At 45.4% G+C, this 24,711-nt stretch overlaps 1 long non-coding RNA gene across 1 annotated transcript in view; it reads right to left on the bottom strand.

Moving 5' to 3' along the window:
- Positions 1-245: 245 nt before the first annotated feature.
- Positions 246-24,711, bottom strand: part of LOC109323359 — a 25,624-nt gene continuing 1,158 nt past the window's right edge. The window contains exons 2-4 of the long non-coding RNA XR_002104635.1: positions 23,100-23,106; positions 12,391-12,397; positions 246-258 (exon numbers count right to left, since the gene is read on the bottom strand). This is a non-coding gene — a long non-coding RNA (uncharacterized LOC109323359). The remainder of the gene's footprint in view (positions 259-12,390; positions 12,398-23,099; positions 23,107-24,711) is intronic.

Genomic DNA, 24,711 nt, shown 5'->3' with positions numbered 1-24,711 from the left:
AAATAAGGAGCATTCTTCCACAACTCTGTGGAAAGAACTCATAGGGGCTGATTTTGCTTTTATGGCTATTCTATGCCAGCGTAACCCTGCTGATTTTTAATGAATCTGCTTCTGCCATCTTTCTTATTGAGAACTCAACACATGAAGGCTTCTTATTTTATCCCAATGAGAAACTACATTAACACTACTGAAGAGGAATGAAGGGGAAAGAGTTGTCTATACCTCGTTTTTTTCATTTCCCTTCTTTGCTTTTACATTCTTTAAATGAATAAGCTGCAGCTCAGCTCCTTCAGACCTAATGCAGGTAAAAAACACTGCTAGGTTTCCTTGATTAAAGCCTACAAGGGTAATTCTCCATTCTTCCATATCTTACACAATTGATAAAGTTAGCATTGAACTCACTTAGATCAGAATGATGTTTTACCCACTTTGCCATCTTCTTGCATGAGCATTAGCAACTATGCAAGGCACTTTGAGGTGACTAACTTAATTTTGGTTTAAACTCTTCCAAGCTAGTTTTCCTTTTGTTTCCCTTGCCTTTTATCCTTCCCAACATTACATTTTTATTAACTTTGACTGATATTTTTATGAACTATGGTATGTTCCCAAAACATGTCCCCCAGATAACTCATGCCTAGCAACTTAAAAGCTATCTTTTTAAACAGTTTAATTTAGATACATTTGATTCATCTCTAGATACAAGTGCCACTACTTAAATGATATGGCCTTCTAGTTCTCTAGCTGAATTACAAGGCAACACATAGGTATTCTTTGAATTGTTTAGTAAATTCTCCATTGAAAGCTAAGGAAGACTGGGTGAAATCACCCAATGCCTTTTCCATTTATTGGAAAATACAGAGCAAATATTCTCTGTATAATATGCACAATGGCTAAAACATGAACAACATAGTGAAGTTAACCATGCATATGTTTAGAAACCAAAAACATCAAGTATCTTGGAGTTGAGGATGTTTTCTAAATTTTTTCCAAAGGTGGCTTCGAAATACATCAGTAGGCTGCAGTGGGAGAAATGTATTTAATTAATATTTCATTTCCTTTCATTAACTGTAAAATATCACTCTCCTTCTCTTTCTCTTTCTTTTTCTTTCTCTATCTCTCTCCCTCCCTCAAAAAAGAGTCAAAACATGAGTAGGAAAAAGGATTTCTCATATTATTAGAGATATGCAACAAACAGATGATGGGATGATCTCTGAAAGTGTTCAAGTTGAAAGTCTCCTTTCACCTCAGTGGACTTACTGCTGGTTCATGCGAGTGTATGGCAAGGATCAGCATCACTGCATTAAACACCAAGCAAGGAAGAATATATACTTCCTCATCCCACTCATCTCAAATTTCTGCCATTGTTATTTGCTTATTTGGAAACAGTAATGGTTGCGAAGTAGGTTTACTGGTAACTCTGTTTTCAAATACTTATACTATCTGAGTTAATGCACATTTTTAGGGCAACAATTTTAAATGTGAAAAAGCTGTCATCAAATAAAGCCAAAATCTGCCTTCACATATAAACACATATCCAAAGAATGCTTTCAGTGAATGCTTTTCCACAGATTGCTCAACTGTGTTTTATTAAGAATTTGAGGCAAATTAGGTGCATGGACTATGGGTCTTATTTAGCACCCGCTGAAGTTAATGGAAGCTGTATCACTGATTGAATAGGATCAGAATTAGATTTATTCTTATGAGAGTCTACACTGAGCCCTCAGTCTCAGACTAATGTAAGGAACAACACACAACTGAACTTTCCTTTCCTGTTCCTCACTTCCCCCCATAAGGAAGGAGGAATTTACTACTCTACTTGCATGTAGCATTCTCATCTTGCCTGGGAAACAAAAGCACCTACTACTTTCCTGTTTTTCTTGTCCCTTATATCATGATGGAGAGTATTGGGTACATCACTCTTGTTCTATCTTCCCACTCTCTTCCCTGTGCCTGGAGCTATAATGTGGGAAAACTGTAGGGACTTCATGTTTTCATTAGATGCATAATCAAACTTTCAGAAATTAAAGATAATGTAAATTCCTTTTAACATGCGAGTCAAAGCTCACTGATCTAGTGCAAAGTTTTTAATTGGCCTTGGATCAGAACCATGCTGCATTTACTTGCAGAATTAAAAGAGTGTTTGAAACTCTTAAAAAAAAAAGCCTACCCCTGGGGTAGAGGGTTAAGCATAATAATTACCATTGAAGTAAGAATGCTCCTTAACTGTATTTAATCCTTGAACATTTAAAAGTGCAATAGTTGGCTTCTTTGCACTGATTGCACAGTATTTGGAATTTTGCTTCATAGCATTTTGCATTGTCTACACAACTCAGTCTCCCTGGGAAGACCATGCCGCAATTTTATGGCTACCTAACAATAGCAGGTCATCCTTTTAATATTCTTAAAAGGGGAAAAATAGAGATGATTTAGCTTTAATCAGGTTAAATATGACCAGTGCACATCTGATGCACATTATAGATAATTGGAGCTAGCTTTATCAATATCAGTTTTACAGTTCATTAACTTGATTTAGCCACAGGGTAGAAAGCATTTTCATGCACTTCTTCACCAAATGCCCATTCCTGACAAGCTTGTACAGAATGGCAAGGAATTGTCACAAACTGGAGGAGACTTTGAGGCATAATAGCCTCCTACCCATTTTCTGATATATGGCAGCAGCACAGGGAGAGCTAATGCTTGAAAACAGAGGCAGTGTACAGTGGGTTGCTGCTTGCTGGCTAAGTAATGCAAAAGCAGCCCATGTGCTCCCCATAGCAATGCAATACAAGGTTTGAAGAAATGACTTATTTTTAATTGGATATGAGGGGAAAAAAATGATTTTAACAACTGAACTTAATCGCTGTAGCTCTATTGCAAAGCCAGATCTGCAATTTTCATTAGAAATACTACTGCCTTTCTGTTAAAAATGCAAAGCGGTGGATGTGGAATGGGTATCTAATCAAATAGCGTCTTCATGCTCCCATGGGTTTTGGGAATTTAATAATATCCAGCAGCTCAAGCCTACTTTACTGCGCATTTAAAGCATCATGTAAAAAACTGTGCAGTTACCCCAATGTGCAGTAAGATAGGATATTGTGCATTACGCATCACTTAAAAAATGTGTGCTTTTGGTATTGAGGATCACGGCAGCCTAATGTGCATTTATTTAATACCTCAGATTGGGGGTACTAAATTGAATGTGCATGAGGAAAAGGGCATTAATGCACATGTAGATGTACCCACTGAGTTAGAGCTTTTTGTGCTTTGGGGCTTGTGTTACAATCACAAATTGTTAAGGGCTGGCTCCTACAGTTTTCCTCAGGCAGTACATCCAGTTAATGGAAGACTTGCCTAAGTGAAAAGCATGCAGGACTGAGTGTTAAGTGAACAGCTGCAGATTGCATCAGAGTGGCTGTCAGCTGATGGAACCCAGTTGACTCTACCTGTAGCTGCCATCCCAGCAGATAGTATTCATCTGGGTGTTAGAGAATACTTTTTCTCTGAAAGATCTCAGATTTCCAAAGACAAAAGAAGCAAGATGTGTTTGGCTTTGGGTCCTGCTCAATTCAATATCCTTTAAAATACAGATACCCAGAATGGCTTTTAATTCTATGATGAGAGATTGCTATTAGGTATCTCATGGCAGCTTCAGTAGGAGAATGAATACGTAAAATGGAGATGAAGTATTTCTAGTACTAGGTAAAAGAAACATGTTCAAATGTGCAAGTTGTCAAGAACACACAGGAAAGCTATTAGCACTGGAATGCTAATAGCAGTTAATCCTGACTTAACAGAAGACATCAGTTAATGCTGACCCAATAGAAGACATCACACCTGAACCTGCCACAGGAAAAGTCATCTAGTCCAACCTTCTGTTTAAAGGAGGAACATCCTTGTCTACCTGCACTTAAACGTCCAATCAGGGAGGTTCCGTAGCTGTTCTAATCTGTTCTGGTACTTAACTGTACTTTCACAGTTTGCCTGAATTTTAGGAAGAACTTTCAATTTAAACTAATTACTTCTTGTCTTGTCTTCTACAGACATACATGTTATAGGTGGGGGAAATACAGTGGTTTAGGAGAATATGAACTACTCTGAACTTTTTCAGTGCCTTGAACTGAACAAAAAAAGGAATCCTTTTGAGAGTCAAAGCACTTACAGAAGTTTCTTTCTTTCTGACTGTTTGTTTGTCTCTCCTTGATTCTGCATTCCCTGGTCTGGTAGGCAGGGGAGCATGAAATATGTTGGCCTCCCTGTGAAAACTTTTGAGGCTTGGCTAGTGATCTAAGAGTTATGGATTATCACATTCGATGCAGCCTGTAGCAAGGATGTCAGTGGTGCTGATCTGGTTCCATTCCAGGGAAAGAATTGTTGTTCAGAAAACTGTTGTTCAAAGGACCCCATTCTATGACATTCTTCCTTAAACATGTGTGTGCATAACAGTGTCCTGTTGGACTAAGATAGTAAATAAATTACAATCTGTACTCTCTCTTCTAAATCTGGGTGCACTAAACTGGCTTTGTAGCTCTGGCCAGTAAGTATGGACAGGAAAGTAATGGTTATACCCATTCTCCATTCCTCCCAGCTACCTATTCTGAAATAACCCTGGTTTCTTGTGTGTGTGTGTGGACCCAAAGTCCAAACAGCTACAGGAGACTGTTACGTTCCTATATGAGCTTATTTCCCAAGGCTAGGCTTCCAGTGCAAATAGGAGTGTGATTTCAACATCAGGCAGAACTTCAGACTGAGCTAGCTTTAGTATTGCTATCTTTGGTACCAATAACAGTAAAGTTTAAGCAGCATGGATAACTCTACCAGGGATCCTGGGCACTATTTATGTGGCTGGCCCACATTGTACCATGTTTTCCTTGTGTCTGTTACTTAAGGAAGTGAGACTAAAGCCATCTCAGATATACCTATGCATGCTCTTCCATCTCCTGAATGTATCAACTATAATGTAGTGACAGATCCAAAATTATATAGTGAATTGCTTCTGAAGCTAGGAATGGGCCCTAAGCTTTATGGCTAGGTACAGACATTCAAAAAGTTTGAGGTGGAATTGATCCAAATTATGTGGTTTTCTGTAAGCAGAGTAGTTTAGTTTGGTAATATTTCATAGACATTAGGGCTAGAAGGGACCTCACAACATCATTGGGTCCAGCCCCCTGCCCAAGCAGCAGGAAGTCAGCTGGGGTCAAATGATGCCAGCAAGATGAGCATCCAAGTGTTTCTTAAAAGCGTCCAGAGTAGGTGCTTGCACCACTTCTGGGTGGAGTCTATTCCAGACTCTGGGAACTTGGATGGTAAAAAGGTTTTCTCTTATGTCCAGACCAAAATGGTCTTCCCGGAGTTTGTGACCGGATGAACAGGGGTGCCCTGGTGAACAGACATTCTCCCAGTTCCTGGTGCACACCACTCTGATACGTATTGGCTGTCACCAAGTCCACCCTGAGCCTTTGCTTCTCCAAGCTGAAAAGTCCCATGTTTCTCAGCCTCTCCTCATAAGCCCTGTTCTCCTGTTCTCTAATCATGTGCGTGGACCTCCTCTGGAGTCTCTGAAGCTTCTCTACCTCCACACCCTTTCTAAAGTGCAGAACCCAGAATTGGATGCAGTACTCCAGCTGCGGCCTCACCAAGGCTGAGAAGAGTGGCAGGATGACTTCCTGGGTCTTGCTTAAGATGCATTTGTAGATGTAAGCCAGAGTTTTGTTTCCTTTGCCACCTGCAGCATCACATTTTTGACTCATGTTCATCTTGTGGTCAGTCAAGGTCCCTGAGTCTTTCAGTCATGCTGCTAATGAGTGTAGTACTGCCAAGCCTATAAGTATGATGTGGGTTTTTTCTCCTGAGGTTGAGCACCTTGCATTTCTCTGTGTTGAAGGCATTCAGCTTTTGATCTGCCCACTTTGTGAGTCTGTCCAGGTCAGCATGAATTGCCAGCCTATCCACTAGTGTGACCACACTTCCCCATCGTTTGGTGTCGTCAGTGAACTTAGCCAGTCCACTTCTGACACCTGAATCCAGATCATTTATAAGTATATTAAAGAGTACTGATCCAAGTATCCAAGTACAGAGCCCTGGGGGGAGCCCAGGGCCTTCTGTAATGAACTGGTCCAAATACAGAGCCCTCTGTAATGAACAGAATGCTCGTTTGCCCTGGGGGACAGAAGGAGGGGGGAATCCTTCTGCCATTTTTAAACCAGTCTGTTTGCCACGCTTCTATTCTGCTATTGGTATAGACCAGTTTCCAATCACTTATATCAGTAAAAGTGTAATGTCTGTACCTGGCCTATGACTTTCTGCTCCATTGTCTAAGCACAAGATATCAAAATCCCTTCATGCAAGTCCCTTGTTTTATAGATACATATGTACAGAAGTACAAAGTTACATAATCTCCCTCCCTCCCCTCCCTGGTCTTTTAATGTTTTAATTATTACTGTCTTTGCTCAATGAAATTATCTTTGGCTTCCACACATACTAGTCCAAACTGTTCCTTTTCTTCCATAGACTTTTAAATAATAAGGTCAAGAATTTTTGTGGATGATAGATTTTATGGGCCAACTGCATGGTTGGAATAGACTTAGACAAACATTTGGGTATCACAGTACTCTTCCTCAGGTCTCACATTTAAAAGGTCAACACATTTAGATTTTGCTGGATATTTTCCATATCATTGCCCATAACATCAATATGTTAAGTACTGACAACAGAAAGTTACTGGTAGTGGAGAAGCTTACCTTAGTCTCACAGCCTTAGATATAGAACTATGTTATAGCTTTTAAAATAACTAAATCAGAACATGCCATGCAGTATTGTGTGTGCCTGAAAACTGCATAGGGAGGCTTTGCGTAAGGGGCATTGTGGAAACCAGACCAAAAGGAACCATATCAATACTTGTTGCAATTAAACTATATTTCTATCTCCAAGTAACCTCTTACAGTGTGGAGAAGAATGATCATATACTTCATTTCATATAGTATGCCTTTTCCTTAATCTCTCCCACATGCACACCCTTCCCCTCAGCTCCCATTGTAAATCATCCCTATAAAGGGCTTTCCTGGAAGGGCAGTTGATTATTTAGAATGGTAGCACTTCTGCAGTAATCTTAGACCTTACTGGGGAGAAATTTTCTAATTACATTTTCAGACAATCACAATAAGCACTAGTTTACCCAGATAGTACAGCAGGGTTTTCTGAGGTTAGTACTCTATTATGGCAAATTCAGCTACTAAAGTGCTTGATTCATTCATGAATAAAGAACATGCAGCTCTAAATTATTTAATAAAACCCTTGCGGAGGGGGAAAAAAAAAGAAAAATCTCTTTAGCATGAAACTTTGATCCTGAGCTAAACTGAATTGTTACTGCACTAAAAGGAGGTGATGGTTTCTTTTTTTTGTTTCGGTTTGTTTTGTTTTTCCCTCCTCCTGTTAAGGAAAGAAATACTGAAGGAGAAGAAGAAAAAAAAACCAAACCAAACCTACCTACAGAAAGACCTGTTACTCAACTGCTGTTTGTACAGTGCCTCTATAGTAATCTTGGGGTATGTGTTTGCCATGGCTGAGTAAGGTGGACTTCTGCAAATCTGTGCAAATTGCATCTCTATCATGTTCAATGCTTTGCTTTCAGCTTTTAGGCTTATCATTTATGTATGGCATCTGTCCATTAATGTTATTTTGGGCAAGTTCTTTCATTCAAGGAAAAATAATACCAAACAGATTTCACAACATCCATTTTATTCACAGGTGCGTTTTCACCAGCATGCAAAGAAATGCAGGGTTTTTAATGGTTTTTTTTTTTTTTAGTATTGTTCTCAAGTGTTTAATGTATTATGTCCCAGAAAAACTTGTGTAATTTAAATGAGAGTCCAAAGGAGATGTTATATTTTCCCTGATAATCCTACAAGAGACTTTATGGATCTGGACACTGGAAGTTGGTGAGGGAGCCTTTTATTAGTAGCATGCGGGGAATGTGAACAAAGTTTATAGAGATTAATAAGGGACATGAAATGGGTTAATGCTCTTGGTTTAGCTCCTAGAGTATAAGTGGTCAGTCTTAACTAACATGGCAAACATAGAGTGGACATGAAGATTAACATATCATATCACTTGGAGCAACAATTGTAAGTCCACTTTAAGGCTAGTTAACCAGTCTAATGCTCTTGAGGAAAGGGAATGTATCCCTGCAATGTCACCATCAAATGTGTATAGAGGGCAGAGTGTTGTTATGTGGTCCATAGTTTGATCAGGATTGCCACAGTCACATCTGCAGAACTCCTAATACAGCATTTGTGCATCAAGTGACCGCAGCAGCCATGCCCAGTTCAGATCCGATTTAGAACTTTCCATGTTTTTCACGGAAGGTCAAAACGAGGAGGCTTTTTATTGTTGGGCCAGAAATTAAATGTTTATTCTGAATGGTGGTTTCATTCCATGCTTTCCTTCAAGCTTCTGCATTGTCATATCCTACAAGGGCTTGTGTCCACAAAGGTTTCTGGGAAACCAAGCAGTGAGCTGGGAGGTCCTTTAAATCTCTATGGATGTGGAGGTCTGGGTTGTCATTCATGTGGACAACCCCTCTGTATGTAGTTTCACTGTGGCGAATGTCTGAAGGAGTAATATAGGGCAGCACCAGTAACCACTGATTTGGTGTAGATTTCAGGGTTCAGGTGATAACATGCATTGCAGAATTAAACTGGACATCCACACATTTGGTATGAGTGCTAGCAGCCCAGACAGGTGCGCTATACTTGGTTGTTGAGAAGACTAGTGCCATAGCAGAGGTGTGGCGTACTTCCATGGTGACACCCCAACTAGTTCCAGCAAGTTTTCACACTATGATCACCCAACTGTTAATCTTTACAGCTGTTTTTCAAAGTATGTTTGTGTTGGGTATTTGTAGAAGTAAGGTTGTGCTATGTCTTGTCCAAAAGCTTGCAAACCTGAAGACATTTTATGGTTATGGAAACATACAAATGATATTTTATTAATTTGTGATGCAGAGCTTTTGAGTCCATTATTAGAAGCTGCTGCTTTTAGTGTGGACACCCCATGCACATTTGGCTAATCAAAATATACTCCTTTATCTGGGGGTAAAGTATAAAGTTGCTGCATGTAATCACAACTTTTGCAGATGCAGTCCTTCTGAACCATGAATTTACATAGGTGCAGAACCAGTAGCCCCAGCTTATGGTGTTGGAAATGTGGCATGCGGCCAGCTTGATTTACTGATGCATCTTAATATTGTATGTGAACAATGCTTCTCATCAAGAACAATTCATATACACTTGAGTGGTGCTACTTCAGTGAGGGCTACTCAGGAGAAGTTACACTGAAATTTTGTTAAACAGTTTTCTATGGTTGCCTTGTTTTTAGTAAAAATTCAGAACTTCACAGAAAAATAATTCAGAATAAATCTGTCAACTATTAAGACATCCTGCAGTAAGTAATTAATACTGCATATTGTAGGCATATATGATACTACAATACATGATGCTTGACATCAAAGTGGATAGTGCCAAATCCAGATAAACCTGATTCTTTTCTTTCTTTCTTTCTTTTTTTTTTTTTTTTTTGCTTGTAAGTCCCTCTGGATATCAGGAACTCAGATACTCAGACCTTAGTTCCTAGTTTAGAATTCTCCCTACAGTTTTCAGAGTGAAAACTAAATATTTCCATTTCTGCTTCAGGGTGATGCATGGTGATGTGTGCCTTTTTCATCACCAGCAGACAGTTTATTTTAGAATTTTTTCTACAGTTCCACATTGGAACATTGAAATTATGTAAAACTCCTTTAAGGATCAAAATGGAGCATGCAGAACCTCTTTGTGGGATAAAATTGACCTAGTATGCCACATTTTAAAAGTAATTTACTGTCACATAATGAACCAAAGTTATGAAATTACAGTATAAGAATGATAAACCTATGACAATTCTGTGAAAAACAATAGTTCTAATTATTTTAATGATCCAAAGGAATGGCAAATAATAGTAAATTAACTACTAGTGACCAATTATCAATAGTTTACAAATGGAGAGTTGGAAAAGGGTGGACACTGTTAGGGATTCAGAAGATTAAAGGCCTTGTAATATCAGGTGGTTCCTGGATCTCTTAACCCTTAGATTGTCCACGCATTAACATCTGAAACCAGTTTTTAGCATTCATTTCATTATGCTTCCCAAAGTTACCCACTCCAGGGCAGGATTATCTCTGATCTGTGTTACCCAGCTCTCGTATTAAGGTGTTGTTACTCCTCACAGATGGGCCACTCAAGCTAAAGTTCTCCAGTATCCCAGAATGCAGTGTTCCTCCTCCACCCCCTTGTTCTGTGTTGAAAAACTTTCTACCCCCTGAACTCTACTGCCCAGGGTGTGATTCTGGCACTAGGCCAATTTCCCTTTCCATCTGCCATGGGTGCAATCCTGTGCGAACAACCTGCAGAGCATATGACAGCTAGTAAGCTCAAACTTTTTGTTGATGGATCTTCAACTCACTTAGCCAGCATCAGCAAAAAAATGCCACCCAGATGCTGTCAGGTGGGCATCTAATTGGAGCCACAGTGAGATATGGGACCTTATTGCGATATGGGAAGAGGACAGGATGGTTGCAACTACTGCAAAGGTAACCAGCAGAATCATGCCATTTATAAAAGGACTGTGGTGTAAATGATGGCATGGGTGCATCAGTGAGGTTGGCTCCAGGTCAGGACCCAGATAAAGGCCTTGAAATTTCTTTACATGAGGGACAGAGATACCAACAGGATGTCCAGGAAAACAAGGACCCTGATCCACTAATGTTACCTCTCACAAAACAGCCAAGAGATTCCCAATTTTTTCCAAAGCAAATTAACCCTAACTCACAATCTCAGGATACGACCCTGAAATTTTAGGATTTTCCTTCCAGTCTCAGAGTGCCCAGCTGGTAAGTCTATGGAGGGGAAGGAGCTGGGTAGAAATGGAAGGAACAGATTGAGGCCCCCATGATGAGGGAGGGAGTAGGGTAGAGGCTGGAGTGAATGAGTCCCCAGGGCCAGGGTGGGTCAGGCAGCAGGCAGCTCATGTTGAGTGTGGGAGGGGAGACACAGCTCCCTGCACACCCCCAGGAAAGGAATGGGGGGCACGTGCCCCTCGGATTTGTGTGGGGCAGAGGCAGGCTGTCTGACTGTGGGCTGGGTCTCTTTTCCCTGCTGTCTTACCCCAGGAGCTGTGCAACGCTGTGTGCACCTGGTTCCTGCTGGGCGGGCATGGGACACACTGCATGGCCAGCATGTGGCTCCTAGGGGAAGGGGCAGAGGCAGGGGTTGGGATGAGCCCCAGGGTCCCATTCTCTGCACCCTGCAGGTAGCTCACTCAGAGGCATGGGAGGTGCAGCTCCTTGCTGCAGCACCTCCCCCAGGGGAATCATGTGGGGCATGTGCCCCCTCAGGGCAGAGGAAGGCTGCCTGCTGAGGCTTGGGGTTTTGCATCCTGCTACCTTTGCCCCAGGGACCTCAGCTGTGCGATGCCACTGCCACGCACTGGGTGGGCAGAAGACACGGGGTGCATGGTGCGTCCCCTGCCTGCCCAGTGGCATAAAGTACACTGGCATTGTGTGACTGAGCTCCTGGGACAAGGACAGCAGGGTGCAGAGCCCCAAGCCTACAGCAGGCAGCCTGCCTCTGCCCCACAGGGGGCACATGCCCCCTATGCCTCCCCCAGGTATGTGCACAGCTGCAGGAAGCACCTCCCACCACCTGATGCCACTGGATGACCTGCTTCAGCTCCAGGGCCCCATTCACCCCAGCCTGTGTTCCTGCCCCACTTCCTCCTTCACTGTGAAGGCTTTGATTTCCTCCCCCCCCACACACACTTCTCTCTTCCTCTGCTCCTTCTGCTCCACTTACTAGCTGGGTGCTGTCTGCAGGTCTGTTTCTGTGCGTCTGTTCCTCAGTCCCAAGCCACAGCCCCTCAGCGCTGCTACTGCCTCTCACTCCTGACCCACAGTACCCTGCATCCTGCCAGCACGTGCATGGGGACCCTCCCTCCCTGGAATGCAAACCCCCCCACACCTAGAGCCCCCAACACTCACAAATAACAACCCCCCACTTAAAAAAAAGCATCTCATGATTTACATGTCAATTTCTTCATTTTAAAAAAACTAAACTAAACAAAACAGTTTTTATCTCATGATTTTTGGCACAGTGGGGTTGACAATACTGCTGATCACCTTCTGCAATGAGCTCATGGAGATTGTTGAAAGGGATCAAATTGTGGCACCTTGCCACATGGTCCAGTGCACAGCCTTGGTGCCGGTACAGTGACCAGCCAGAAGGGGAAAGCAGTGAGGCAGCTTCCACCCAGCAGCTGCCTGTTGCCCTCTCAATAAAGTTCTGAGCATCTGCTATCTTCTGTGACCTTCTTCCTGAGCGCTGTCACTGAACCTGAAACTCAGGGGACCCAAGAGGTGGTCCTGGGACAGGAGGCAGCAGCTCAGATGATAGACATTGAGAACATGGCAGGAAACCTGCCTTGCGGTGTCTTTGGGCCCTTGCTTAGGGGCAGGAGCCTTTGCATGCTGAGTTATCTAGGTGCTGGGTTTTCAGGAGATGCTGATTGATTGGCTTCCCGTCCCAGCAATTGACCAGGAGGGCAAGGCCTTGTGCTGTGCAGAATGCATGTGTGGTGTCAATCAGTGGCATACCCATGCATTCCACTGTCAGCCAGATGGGCCTATTCAAGGGTTAACAGTGTCATGCAAGGGCCATCCCTACCCTTACCCACCATCTTCTGGCCATCATCTCAAGTGACCCAACCACCTCCTAGATAGCAAACTCTGCCAGTAGACCCTACCCTGCACTACTTTGGCCCTGAGCCTTGTTTCTGCCCAAAACCCACTACCCCGTTCCCCCAAACCTTCCACACCTCCCAAACCCTGCCCTTCAACCTGGGAAATCAGTCTCCATGTTACTGGGAGTGGCCATGAAAGAATATCAGTTACCCACAGTTCACTGCAGTTGTCAAGGCTGCCTACCACCTTAGAGCACAGATCTTTGCCAGAGCCTAGCTGGGTCTAGGGGCTCTCTCAGGCTGACCACAGCTCTCTTCCACTCCCGGTGGGTGGGGAGAAGGGGCTTAGCATTGGCAAGGAAAGGTTCCCCCCACTGCAGCTGCAGTTTCTAGGGTGGGAGAGCCTGATCCAGCCTTGTTCTCCCCCTCCCAGACTGGTCCATGCCCTGTGACCTGGTTTAGCAGCCTTGGGAAAATTTCAATTAACCACAGTGCTTGGGTGGGGCTTAGGGATCTCTGGGGCTGTGCACAGTGCTTCTCTGCTTCCTGTGGCTCAAAGGAGTTGAATAGTGACTGCACACCTGGACAGGTTTAGTGCTGTCAGGGAGAGGTACTGCCTCCAGGTGTTCCTGGACTGAGAGACTGTGGGCAAGTAGGAAAAGTTGGGTGCTGCTCTACTGAGTAGCCTGGGATAAGGGAGCCTGATCTGGCCCCCAGCCTTCTTCTCCTCACAGCCTTTTTCCCAGACCAGTTCCTGCCTTGTAATCTGGATGGCCAGCCTCCACACGACCTGAAGCAGCCACAGGAAATCTTCAGCGAACTGGATGTAAATGCAGTTCCGTGGAAGTGGAACTGCCAGCTCAGAGCGCAGGGTTTGGCCAGAATCCAGCCAGGTCTTGGGGCTCAGGTTGGGGTCAGTGTTTGTGTGGAACTGATTTCATAGATTTCATAGACATTTGGGCTGCAAGGGACCCCAGAGGATCATCGAGTCCAGCCCCCTGCCACAGGGACAAGAAGTCAGCAGGGATCATAGAATCCCAGCAAGATAAGCATCCAAATGTGTCTTGAAGGTGAGCAAAGTGGGTGCTTGAACCGCCTCTGGTGAACAGATGTTCCCCCAGATCCTGATGAGCACCCCGATAAATTTATAGGTAGGCACCAGATCACCCCTGAGCCTGTGCTTTTCCAGGCTGAAAAGCCCCATGGCTCTCAGCCTGTCATCATAAGGTCTGATTTCCTGACCTCTGATCATGCACATGGCTCTCCTCTGCACTCTCTCAAGCTTCTCCATACCAATGTCCACATCATTGATGAAGATTTTAAATAGTATAGCCCCAAGGACAGAGCCTTGAGGGACCCCACTGGTCACACCAAGACAATTGGTTCCCATTGACCACCACCCTTTGGGTCCTACCACGGAGCCAGTTCCCCAGCCAGAGGATCATGGTGAAGTTGAGGCTGCAGTTAGCCAGTTTAGCCAAAAGGTGATCATGGGATACCAGATTGAAGGCTTTTTCAAAGTTGAGGTATACAACGTTGATCTCTTCCCCTTTGTCCAGGTGATAAGTCACCTGGTCATAAAAGGAAATGAGATTGGTCAAGCAAGAACCTACCCGCAATAAACCCATGCTGGGTATCCCTCAGGATATTGCCTTCAGCTAGTCTGTTAAAGATGGCCTCTTTGATAATCTTTTTCAAGACCTTCCCCAGGATAGAGGTCAGGCTGATGGGCATGTAGTTTGCCAGATCCACTTTCCTCCATTTCCTGAAGATAGGCACAACATTGGCCCTCTTCCAATCATTGGGCACTTCACCAGAGCGCCAAGAGCTCTCAAAGATCCATGCCAGGGGCTGAGCTATGATGCTCGCGAGCTCCCCAAGTATCCTTGGGTGTAACCCATCAGGGCCGGCTGACTTGAAGGTATCCAGCCTGTCAAGGTGTTCCTTCATGAGGTCAACTTCGATGGAGGGTAAGGAATCTCCCTCACCTGGGCCTCCCTGACCCCTAGTGGGCAGGGCCGTCCCATGGGACTGGTGAGTTGCCCCATCTGGTTTAGCAGGAGTCCAATGTTGCCCTTGCTTTTCCTCTGGCTCCCCGCATATCTAAAAAAAGATGTCTTATTTTCCTTGATATTTGTAGCTAGCTGGAGTTCCATCACAGCCTTGGCTTTCCTGATTTGCTCACTGCAAGTCCGGAACAGAGCAGAGTATTCCTCCTCGGTGGTGGTTCCAGTCCTCCATTCTTTGTAGGTTTTCCTTTTAAGATGCAGGAGGTCTGCCAGCTCCCTGGAGAGCCAAGGGGGCTGCTGTGCCCTTTTGCTGCCTTTCCTCTGAGATGGGATGGACTTTGCTTGCACATCCAAGATTGCTCCCTTGAGGAGCAACCACTCATCCTGAACTCCCCTCACCATTGGGTTGTGGCCTTTTAGGGCCTCTCTGTCAAGCCTCCTTAGCTTGTCAAAGTCAGCTTTCCTGAAGTCGAGGACTTCTGTATTACTGACTGACTTGCCAGCTTTGCGGCAGATGGTGAAGGTAATCAGCTCATGTTCACTGTCACCCAGCTTCCCTTTGATCATTAGGTCACTAAGTAGGTCATTCCCAGTTGCCAGTATGAGGCCAAGCAGCGCTTTACCTCTTGTCAGCCTGTAGACTTCCTGCATCAGATAGAGGTCATCCACACATGAGAGAAAGCTTTGCGACCACTCGGATTTGGCCAAGCGCTCCTCCCATGAGATGTCTGGGTAGTTAAAGTCTCCCATGACAACCACACACTGGGATTGTGCAGCCTCAGCCAATTCCTTGGTGAACTCCTGGTCGAGTTCTTGACTCTGGGTTGGGGTGCTATAGTAGACTCACACCATAGTATCCCCTGTGCTGTGTTCCTCATGCATTTTAACCCAGAGCATTTCAAGTTGTCCACCATGGGTGCCAATGTCGGCTTGCAGGGACACGTAGCTTTCCTTGATGTAGAGAGCTACGCCCCTACCCCTTTTGTTCACTTGATCCCTCCTGTACGGGGTATAGCCATCTATACTCGTGGTCCAGTCATGGGTGGAGTCCCACCAGGTCTCCATTATCTCAATGGCATCATAGTTATTTTCATTAGCAGGAGAACAAGTTCCTCCTGTTTATTCCCCAGGCTCCTGAATGAATGGCTGAGTGCACATAGGGCCAAGCCAGACCATAGGAAACAATCTCAAGGCCATTTCTTTTGTTTTTCTTTGTCATAACTATGGCACATTAGTGCATGTGTAGACATGCTCACTGTGTTGTTTTCCTTATAGTAAAAAGAGCAGATGGCATTTTCATTTCCACCTCCAGCACATCCCAGTGACTGAGCAATGCCTAGCCCGACCTTGAGCTCTGGGGAGTGGAGAAGAGCTTTGACCAGCAGCAGACAATCAGTCTTCAAGTTTCAAAAGAACTGCAGTTGCAAGTGGTTAACATAAATTTTCCCACAGCTGCTTCATGGTCTCAGGGCGATGACCCACCAGGGAACGCTAGCAAAGGGGCTAGGTGAAAAGGCAGGGGCTGGAACAGGCTTTCTCTTCCCAGGCAAATTAGTGGAACAGTAGGGACTCCATCCATAGCTCTCCCTCATCCCCAACAAGTTACCCCTGCCCAAAGCAGCCAGTAGGGTTCTGGGGGAGCACATATCCCTAGCAGCCCATCCCCCAGCAGTGGGTGGTCATTGCCCAACCCATTATGAGTCCTGGGGAGTGGGGGAGAGCCTGAGGTTGGGGCTTTTCTCCCCCAGTCACCTGGATTGGGAATGGCCCATGGGGCACTTTTCCCCTCCAGTGTACAACCTGTCACTGCAAGTGGTCACTGTCCACCTATTCCCCTGAGCCCTGAGGAGAGCTGTGGCCAGCCCCAAAGGGTTCCCAGACCCAGCCAGGCTCTGGACAAAGTTTGAACCATCAAACCAAGTTGCCTTGGCAACTTCAATGAACCAGGAAGCATGGAGACTGGCCATCCAGATCACAAGGCAGGGGTGGGGTTTGGAAGGGAAGAGAAAAACAAAGGTGGAAGCCAGATTGGGCTGTCCCATCCTGAGCTTCTCAGGGGACAGAGCCAGTCCAGCCCATGTTGAGGGAGCCCTGCAAAGCAATGGGACATGGGGAGGAACTAAGGAACAGTGGTGCCAGGGTGAAGGGTTGTTAGAGCCAGGCCATGGTACAGGTAGGGTGGCAGCAGAGGAAAGACCAGGGCCAGTTACCTACCCCAAAGATCATGACCAGCCAGCGCCTCTGGGCAGAGAAGGGTCAGATGAGGTCAAGCTCAAGTCTTGGGGAGGGCTCAGGCTGTGAAAGCTGGCCGTGTTCAACGGGGGTTGGGGGGGGGGCCGTTGTTGGGAAATGCTGGGTCTTCCTGCTGCCTGTAGAGGCCAGAAAGGAAAATCTCCCCAGCAACTCTGATCTCCCCTCAATTCTGGGGTGGTGGGAAACATGTCATAGGGAGAGGATGGAGACAGCAAAACGTGCACCAATGGAGAATTCTCTATCCTTGTACCAGAGCAGCTCAGCCCACCTCAGCCTCATAGGCTTCTTTGGCACTAGTTGTCCTGACTCAGTCCTTTCCCTGTTCCAGCTGCCTGATGTCCCAGGGCTCTTGAGGGGAGAACGGCAGGGCAGTAAGGGACTTGTTTGCCCTCACCTTCCCCCACAGGCAGCAAGCAAACCCCTCATGCCCTCTGGCTGAATTCTGGGTCCCGCAGCCGAGCCCTGCCCTGCTGGCCTCCCAATTTTGGGGGCAGGTAACAGACTCCCTGTCTCCCACCCCATCCCCTTCATACATCAGGGAACCCCAACAAGATTTCAGCCTGGCCTTCTAACCACTGGAGAAAGAAGGGGCTGGGTAGGAGCTCCTGGGGCAGGGCACAGATTTTGGGACCAAGCTCAGGTCAACCTGGAGGTGTGCCAGGTCTGTCTGTTGCCTCTGAGGAAGGGTGAAGGTGAAAGAGCCCTGTATCCCCCCAGAGCTGGAAGATGGAGGGGGGTGGGTGCAGTCATAGCCATTCCATTTTCCTCATGTCCCCAGTTGGAACAGCCAGCAGGAGCACTTTCCCAAACCAGTACCAAGTCTGCTTAGGTTGGCAGTTACTTCTTAGCTCTCTTCCCCAAGCCCCTGGGAGTAGGGGAGAGTCATGGTTAGCCCCATAGCTCCCCCAGACCCAGGCAGGCTCTGGCCAAGCCCTGCACTCTGAGCTGTACGGACGTCTTCTCAATTTCAATGGACAGTAATTGCCCACAGTTAATTGAAATTTTCCCATGGCTGCTTCAGGTAACATGGAGGCCAGCTGGCTAGGTTGAAGGGCAGGGCCTGGTTTGGGAGGGGGAGGAACTGGGGCCAGTAGCCTCACGGTAGAGCAGCCCAGGGACTACTGTCATAGTTTTTTCACTTCTCCGCCACCCCCAGCTGAGAGGCCTGCCACACCCACTTCCCTGAGCCTGGGGAGTGGAGGAGAGTCTGTCTCCCACCCCTAGCCACCTGGTCCAGAAATGGCTGGCAAGGGCACTTTTTTCCCCACCAGCACTGAGCCCCTCTGGGTGGGTGGTCACTTCCAAATCCCCTGCCCTCAGCCCCATGGAGAGCATTGGCTGGCCCCAGGGAGCCCTAGGCCTGACCAAGCTCCAGCCAACCCCTGAACTCTGAGGCAGCAGGCAGCTTTGGCAGTTTCAATGAACCACGGTTAATTGAAATTTTCCCACTGCTGCTCCTGGCAGTGTGGAGGCTGGCCAGTTCTTGGGGAAGGCCAGGATGAGAGAGAAAAACAAAAATAAAATTTAAAAAACCCCACACATGCACACAGATCTGGAGGCCAGTTCAGGCTCTCCATCCCACGTTGCTCAGTGGAACACCTTGGGGATTGGAGCTGTGGCTTTTCCACTTCCACCCCTCTCCAGCCCATGTGCTGGGGCTTCTTTCCCTTGGGCAAGAGGAAGTAGCTCCCCCAGAAGCACCTCCCAGCCACCCCAGGAAGCATGACCAGCACCCTCCCTGCCCCAAATCCCAAATCCACCTTTAAGTTACATCTTTATTTCATTCATTTTTTTCTTACTCTGTTTTATCCTTCAGTGACTGACTTCAAATCACCACCCTTCCCTCACCTCCATTTCCTTTTGACCACTCATTTCATTACCCATCCACATCCCATTAACTCTCTGTCTCCTAGTCTCCTTTTCTCACTCCCTTCCCCCAACCCATCTCTCCAAAACACCCCCATTTAGAGAAGGGATAGAACCTGTCTTGGCTCACCAGTCCTCTAGTGGCAAACTCATAGCTGTGCAGGTGGGGGACTTAGCGTGTAACTCCTCCAAACCTGAGCTAGCACCAATACAAATCAACGTTTGTGTGGCTCAAAGTACCACATATGATAAGGCCCTAAACTATAGTAGCAAATTAGCCCATAATCAAATTAACCAGAACTTACTGTATGGCTATTTTTGTATTGATTAGTGAACAAGTATCCAAGTATTAGGGCTGTGCGAAACAGCACTGTTCCAATTTGACTTCCGTTTCAATGATTTGATGCAACAGAGTTTCATTTCAAGTATATCTTGAGCTACACTTCAGTATCTTAAATGACTAGAGAAGTTGCATATATTTTACATACCTCAAATTAGGATAGGAATAGAAAGTGAACAGTTTATATATTATACCAGTGATGATTTTTATTTGCTCTCTGTTAGATGTAGAAAATAATCTGTAACAAAAACATATACTAGGGATGCTACAGGGTATATTCTATAAAACCTGGACACTGTAACATGAATAAGAGCTAGGCAGATAAATTGCCCCATCTGCTTTCAGAGAAGAATAGTGAAATATGCTGCAGCATAATCAATCAAAATAAGCTAGGTTACTTTGCAGTCACACAGCTGACCCAGAGCTAAGGAAGATACAGGATTCAACCAATAAATCTGTATTTGAGCAGTTTTGTGTGGATGTTCTCTAAACAAAATTAGAGTCATATTAAGGCAAAGCAAATAAATAAATTTAACATTGAACATTTTTTTAAAATACCCAGTGGTCAGTCTGAAGAGAAAAGAAAAGGCACATCTGAGCTTTTTTATGAGCTATTAAAATTCTATACTGTGTAATGCTTTGATGCAGCCATGGCAGATACAGAACAAGTGCTGTCAAGATTCTGTTCAGTTATTTTCTTTCAAAGCTTTGAAATTGAATTTCTGACTGGATCTGAAAACCTTTAATCATGTACATCTAATGTACAGCAGTTTTGTACCAGAGCTAAAAATATGGCATTATAATGCCAAAGTAACCAATGAAGCTCCTGCTGTGGTTTCTGTGATCTATCATGCAAAAATTGACAGCCTTTTAATGTTGACAACAACTCTACTTCAACATACATCCCAAATCTAAATGGGAGTGGTATGTTACAGGGCCCTCTCTGTGTCTGATCCCCAGAGGAAGTGAGTCGGTCACAGCCCTAGCTACAGGGCCTGGGCTCTGGAGCTTGAGCTATATCGGCTTATGCTTCTAGCTCAAGAGATCTTTGCCTCAGTTCCTAGTGTGTCAGCCACACTGGCAGCCATCGTCATGTTGTCTCCCGGGTCATTTCTTCCATTCTGTAATGACTATCCTACTCAAAACTTTAGCATGCTATCACCATCTCTTCATTCGTATCACTCCTGAACCATAAAATAGGTATAAATACATTTACAGCCTCGTGACAGGACTTGGGGGCAGGGGGTAAAGGGGGCCTCTCCACCTGTCATAGTTCATCCTGTTGTCCCACCCCCCTCAGAGCTTTCCCAGTCTCACTTGCCTGAAAAAAAAGAATTGAATTGGGACATGCCTTACCCCTGCCCAAAGCAGGGCATGGGAGAAATCTTAAGATGAGTTGTCAGCACCTGGTGGGGCTCTTGGTGTCTGTTGGCTCCCCAGGACTTCCAGTCTGGGCCATCACTTTGCCAGCTTTCTCTTTCTGTCTCTGTTCAGCTGGCTCAGATTCCAGGCTGCTCCCAGTCTGAATCTCTACCCCTCTGGGTCTTCAGCCATGGACCTCAGGCTTTACAGATACAGTACTTAATGTCTTGCAGAACCACAGCAGACCCTTAGATCAGAGGTCGGCAACCCCTGCAACATGTGCTGAGCAAGGCATGTGAGGCCATTTTCCTTGGCATGCGTTGGGGCCGGGGCGGGGAGGCAGCAGCTGTTTGCAGTCTCCCGGCTGGAGCCGGCCCCAGTTCTGTGTAGCTGCTGACAGCTGGGAGCCCAGGCTGCTCCCAGCAGGTTGCTGGAAGACTGCAAGCCCTGCTGGGAGCGGCCTGGGCACCATGGCTGGCGGCGTCTACCCAGAGCCTGGGCCGTTTGCAGTTGGGAGGTTACAAACAGCTGCTGCCTCCCTGCCCCACCCCACCCTGGCTTTGCCCCAACAGGTGCAGTGCCAGCACCTGCTGCCTGCCCTGGGCTGGGGCTGGGGCGGGGAGGCAGCAGCTGTTTGAAGCCTTCCAGCTGCAGCCAGCCCAGGCTCTGGGTAGATGCTGATACCCATGGAGCCCAGGCTGCTCCCAGCAGACAGCTGCGAGGATGGAAGCCCTGCTGCAAGCAGCCCAGGCTCTGTGGCTATCAGCATCTACCCAGAACCTGGGCTGGCTGCAGCTGGGAGGCCTCAAACAGCTGCTGCCTCCCCGCCCCAGCCCTGTGCTCCAGGGAGGCAGCAGATACTGGTGCCCTGTGCTGCCCTCGCCACCGCTTCTGCAAAGTAGTGTGTGGAACCCAGCATGGCAGGGCACAGAAAGCTGCCTGCTGCTCTGAGCTCCCCGCTGTCCTGGCCACACTTCCCCTGCAGGCAGGGTCTGCAGTGAGGGGCACAACCTTGCGTGCTGGTCCCATGCACACAGGGGAAGTGTGACCCAGGCAGCATGGAGCTTGCAACAGAAATGGAACGTGGTAGGAGCTGGTTCTGACTAATTGATCATTGTATATTGTACATCCCACTCCAAGAAAGGTTAGAGCATCCTAGGAACTGCTTCAAATCCCATTATTTCATATCAGGTTCCAAAGGTCTTTAAACAACTGGCACTAGTGGTTTAGTGCTGCATCCTTCTAAACTGGACCCAACTCATAGGAGGTAGAATGGATAAGAGTACATGAAGGCTGTATCAGCTAGGCATTTCCTTGCTGGAGAACTGAGCTGTCCAGATTCAGCTATTGTCTATCCCTTTTGTGTTGATTGTTAAAGAGGGAAAATGGCAGGGAACTCAGCTTTTAAATGTTATGGCTAGTCTATATATGCACATGAGATTCAAGTGTAACTTTCCATTGGCAAATACCCCACATTTGTCCTGGAGTAATATTCAGAGTTTTCAACAGATTTCTCTCGTGTAAGCAGAAATATATAAAGTAACATAGATTTTATTATTACCATGTATCTGAGATGAATGCCAAAGTACTCTGAGTTAAGTGATTCAAATTTATTTTTTTTAAGCTTCTTTAGTGTTTACTGTAAACTATATTTATAAGTAACTCATTCAGACCTTGAAATCCTACAATGTCTATAAGTATGGTAATTTTAACATTTGCCACCTCTTCTCCCAGAAGTGATGCTCTCAGCAGGCCCACTATTTCTGACATTTTCTTTCATTTTACAGAGTTAAGTAGCAAGCTAGAAGCGCCTTCTTTAGTCCCTGTGTCACTTGAATTCATAATATTAATTGCCAAAAATTACCAGCTGCAAGAAGTTTTATCTAACAAAGCTGTTGTGTGGCTTTCTCAAGACAATTTATGTCCCAAGCAAACACTTATGTATGTAAATAGAAAGAAGCCCACAGTATAATTAATATTTAAAAAGTAAAATGTCAGGCTCAGCTAAGCAGTTTTTCAGCATTCATCTCTTTCTTTTTCTTCAGTCACATATTCCTCATAGAAATATGTTTGGGGACCTAGCTGAGTATCTTACAATTGATCAGAGCTACATGTTTTACTAGAAAGTGCAAACAATTGCACAACTCTAGGAGCTGAAGATAGGGTTGAGGGAGAAAGGCTGAGTTAAAGGGGAAAGAACATTTAACTCCTACTCTGCGTAATGGTTTTAGCATTACTTTTTAAAAATAAATAATAGAAATACAAATACACTGGGGACAAAAAGAAACCGATTAGAGTGAAAAGGCAAGATTTCATGTTGATTGATTATATGTCAATAGAAGGCTATTGTTTGTATTCTTCAAAGAATCTTATGAAATGAAATGGCTTCTTGCCAAAAGGAGCTTAGATATATTGCTGATTCATGTCTGCTACTTTTTTATAAAAAAAAAATAACCACCAAATTAAAACGTACTCATTTCAAGGGTCCTAGCTTTCCAAAAGTGAACAATAAACCTTTTTCCCATAACAGGACTGGCAGCACATACTTAGGCACACAAATTGATTTCCATTATAGTCACTGAGGTCATTTATATAAAGCAAGTTATATATGCATGCAGGTGTTTCTGTGAACAAAACTAGCTCTTTAAGACAGTTACCATCTTTTTGTTCTGTGTAAAGCTTCAAGCTACAACAGTGCCTTGGTCCATAGCAGGAGCTTCTGGGTACTGTTGCAATAAAAATAATTAATATAAAATCCTTCTGAGAATCTTATGGTGCTTTGCAAATTATTAATACGGTATTCCATTGAGGAAAGGGAAATAATTTTAACTTTCATTTACTAATGAAGAAACTAAGGTATAGAGGGATTGACAGACCAAGGTCATGCATAAGGTCACAAGTTCTCAAAAAACCCAAACAAACAAACAAAAAAAACCTGCAAAGGACTACAGTTCTTCTGATTTTTGGTCCTAGCTTCAGCCAGAAGAATAATTCTTCCCCTCAAATGCCCAACAAAATTATTATGTTTCCATGACTGCACAATGAATTCTGAGGTTACACAAACCTGAATACACATCTGGTTTGCTTTCCAGAACTATGTAAAACTATGAAAGTTCAATCTAAATAACAGAGTTTGGTGGGTCTTATTTTCATAGTTTCATAGTTTGTAGGGTCAGAAGGGACCTGAGAAGATCATTGAGCCCAACCCTCTGCCATGGCAGAAAAGTGTACTGGGGTCAAACGACCCCAGCAATGTGTTCATCTAGCTTCCTCTTAAACACCCCCAGGGTAGAAGCCAGCACCACTTCGCTTGGAAGTTGGTTCCAGACCCTAGCCGCCCTGACAGTGAAGTAGCGCCTCCTGATATCTAGCCTAAATCTACCCTCTGCCAGCTTGTGACCGTTATTCCTAGTCACTCCTGCTAGTGCTCGGGCTAGTTTGTAACAGGCCACTAGATCCCGCCCCAGCCTTCTCTAGTGGAGGCTGAACAGGTTCAGGTCCTGTAGCCTCTCCTAGTAGGGCTTGTCTTGCTGCCCCCTGATCATACGAGTGGCCCTCCTCTGGACCCCTGTTGTCCACATCCCTCCTGAAGTGCGGTGCCCAGAACTGGACGCAGTACTCCAGCTGCGGCCTGACCAGTGCCGCACAGAGGGAAAGTATCACCTCCTTGGATCTGCCTGAGATGCATCTGTGGATGCATGACAAGGTGTGGTTGGCCTTCCTAACTGCATCCCCACATTGCTGGCCCATGTTCATCTTGGCATCAATGATGACTCCAAGCTCCTTTTCTGCCCCTGTATTGATGAGAAAGGAGTTCCCCAGCCTGTAGGTATGGTGCTGGTTCGTCCTCCCCAGGTGCACTCCCCCTTGCACTTGTTGGTGTTGAATCCCATCCTATTCTCATCTACCCACCCCTGTAACCTGTCTAGGTCAGATTGCAGCCTATTCCTCCCTTCTAGCGTGCCTACATCCCCCCACATCTTAGTGTCATCAGCAGATTTGAAAAGGATGCTTTTTACCCCCTTATCCAAGTCACTGATGAAGATGTTGAACAGTGCGGGCCCGAGGACCGAGCCCTGCAGAACCCCACTGACCACATCCCTCCAGGTCGAAAATGAC

Source organism: Crocodylus porosus, unplaced genomic scaffold (assembly GCF_001723895.1).
Source record: "Crocodylus porosus isolate Cpor-Errol unplaced genomic scaffold, CroPor_comp1, whole genome shotgun sequence".
In the NCBI taxonomy this organism is placed as follows: Eukaryota; Metazoa; Chordata; order Crocodylia; family Crocodylidae; genus Crocodylus; species Crocodylus porosus.
This window is presented reverse-complemented; position numbering and strand designations above follow the sequence as displayed.